General features: G+C 36.2%; 1 long non-coding RNA gene across 1 annotated transcript; it reads right to left on the bottom strand.

The window, feature by feature from the left end:
- Positions 1–1,975: 1,975 nt before the first annotated feature.
- On the bottom strand, positions 1,976–2,720 carry LOC107751552 (uncharacterized). The gene is made up of 3 exons (XR_001641268.1): positions 2,706–2,720; positions 2,283–2,352; positions 1,976–2,139 (listed from the first exon to the last, which is right to left on the bottom strand). It is a non-coding gene; the product is annotated as an uncharacterized LOC107751552 (long non-coding RNA).
- Between the last annotated feature and the right edge of the window lie 343 nt (positions 2,721–3,063).

Raw genomic sequence — 3,063 nt, forward strand, 5'->3', positions numbered from 1 at the left:
GAGCCTGCAGAACTCCCAGGAATACTCGACAAAGGGGAGATCTAGGCGAGCTAAGGCGGAGAACCGAGCGGCAATTTCCATAGCCGCAGGGAAAACAAGGAAAACAAAGAACTACTCAAAAAGGCGGAAAACACAAACGCGAGGAAAAGTCGCCGCTCACTTTTTGTTGGGTCCGGAATTCTGTCACGGGTTGCTACTGTGAGGAGCACGGAGCAGGACAGGAACAGGAAGGACCAAATAAGGAAAACAGGAACTAAATGGGAACATACACGTGACAAGAATATGTCGTTTTCAAAGTAATATAATAATAAAAATAACAATAATAATAATAATAATTTAAAAATTATGTTTAAGGAATAATTACACAATTGTTCTTCCACATTTTACTTGTAACAGTAATAAAATTGAATTTGAGAAAAAAACTTATTTCCTAAAAAAATTACTAATAAATTGTTAAACTGAATAAGTTTCAGGATTTCAGTTAATTGGACATGCTATTTGATTTCTAAAATTTATTTTAACCATTCAAACAGAATTTGGAAAAATTAAAACAAAAAATAATTGGGAAAAAATAAAACGAATTTACTTAATTTCTTCATGAGTGTTTGTTTATAACAGTAATCTTGGGGGGTAGACTCATTTAAAATAATGTAATCATCAGGTTTTAGCCAGGTTTCTGTCAAACAGAGCACATCTAGTTTATGATCAGTGATCATATCATTTACAAAAAGTGCTTTCGTAGAAAGGGACCTGATATTCAATAAGCCAAGCTTTATCATTTGTTTATCCATATTGCATCTGTTTTTTATTTGTTGAACATCAATTAAATTGTTACTCTTAATTTGGTTTGGACGTTTTTTGTATTTTCTTGTTCGGGAACAGACACTGTCTCTATAGTGTGATATCTAGGTGAAAGGGTCTCTATGTGCTCAGAATGAACTGATTTCTTTGACGTGAGGCGGCTAGCAGACGGTCGGTTTAGCCAGTCTGTCTGCTTCCTGACCTGGGCCCCAGTTAGTCAAGTACAAACTCTAAGACTATGTGTCATATTTCTAGAGAGAAGAGCGGCACCTCCCCAGGAGGGATGAAGACCATCTCTTTTCAACAGGTCAGGTCTGCCCCAAAAACTCATCCAACTCATCTTCAGAGTAGTTGTCCGTGCCGCTGACGACTTGCATTTCTTTGGTCAAATATAGGTTTGTGGATACGGGACGCGATGTCAGTTACCTAAACGAGTCGCATCAGTCTTTTTTGACTGATTACTTTTAAATGTTAATTTTTTTTTACTCCTAAAATGCTTGTTAAACAAGTTTAAATGTAAGAAATATTGTATACGTGTTTAAACGGTGAAATATGTTGTATTAAGAACTGTATTTAATGAAAATGTATGTGCAACTTCACTTGCCTAGATGAAATCCCATTCGAAATCCATGAGATTTTTTAGTAGAGAGGCAACCTTTGGATTGACTGTAGCAGATTTCTTATTCACCACCTTCTCCGTCTTCTTGGAGACTACCTTGCCTCTACCACCTTCTCCATCTTCTTGGAGACTACCTTGCCTCTGCAGGTGTTTGAGCCTCTTTCTGGGTTTATTCCAATGAAGCGTCTAAGGACAGTTGCATTACAAATTACCAAAGTATACAATAACCATTTCTCCAAATTCTGATTAATTAATTTGGTTTAGAATTTAGATTAATTTGGTAACACTTTATAATAAGTATACAGTAACAAAGCACTTATAAATCATTTGCAAACTATCTATATGTCTCCTTGTTTGGATTTATTGTGGATCTACACGCCTTTCTCCTATTTTCTCCCAGTGTCTGGCATGTGAATAAAACCACAGAAGGCTATGAGTTAACTAGTTTGCCAATTATTTACTACTTTATTACTGTATACTTATTATAAAGTGTTATAGATTCTAAGAGAGTGAAAAAAACATAAGCAAAAAGGAAAACACTTACGTTTGAAGAAATTCTAATGTGCAACAAGCCTCCTCTTGATACTGCAGGTTGAAGATGTAGTACACAGCAAACACTGTTGCAAATGCAGTCAAAAATGTTGACTGGACACACTCACAAATAACACAGCCCTCTAGGCTTATCATCTACCGTACAGCATTTGCCGGCTCTGCCATACCTAAAATAAAAAATAAATAAATAAAAACAAGAACAATGAACAAATTTTTTCACAACTCATTTCAAAGAACTACCTTCAAGAAAATTTTATATCTCAACCATTAGTAAATGTTTCTACTTCATCACATGTAATGACACACTAACCCAGCAAAATCAGACGAGGACTGGCAGGCAGATTGAGTGTCTTCTCAACATCAGATGCAGATGCAGCAACCTGTAGAGAACACACAATACACAAATAAGAATCCATAATATAATTTAGTTAAGTGGAAAGAAGAAAATTAAATACTATGCAAATACGTCTGCATGCAAAACCAGTCCATCGTCATGTTCCTGGAAGTGGAACATTAACGTTAGAATTTTGACAAGCAGGTGTGCCATCTCTATGTTCTCAGCCTGGGACAGGACATGCTTCACCTTTTCATTCAAAACACGTATTAAACAATTAAAAATAGTGTCTTCTCAACATCAGATGCAGATGCAGCAACCTGTAGAGAACACACAATACACAAATAAGAATACATAATATCATTTAGTGAAGTGGAAAGAAGAAAATTAAATACTTACGTCTGCATGCAAAACCAGTCCATCTTCATGTTCCTGGAAGTGGGACATTAACGTTAGAATCTTGACAAGCAGGTGTGCCATCTCTATGTTCTCAGCCTGGGACAGGACATGCTTCACCTTTTCATTCAAAACACTTAAACAATTAAAAATATTCTGTCTACCGCTCTCTCCTTCTCTCTCTCTCTCTCTCACACACGCACACACACACACCTGTATTTGAGGATGAGGAACAAGTTAGAATGTAAGTGAATGAAGTAATGTTACCTCTGTTATATAGAGGTTTGTATGCGGTTTGCGCCAATTTATCCAGTGCAAAATCTGCGATTAAAATGTGCTCATATACAAAGCCCACTTAATA

The sequence above is a fragment of the Sinocyclocheilus rhinocerous genome, unplaced genomic scaffold (assembly GCF_001515625.1).
Source record: "Sinocyclocheilus rhinocerous isolate Xijiao unplaced genomic scaffold, SAMN03320098_v1.1 scaffold552, whole genome shotgun sequence".
Taxonomy (NCBI): Eukaryota; Metazoa; Chordata; class Actinopteri; order Cypriniformes; family Cyprinidae; genus Sinocyclocheilus; species Sinocyclocheilus rhinocerous.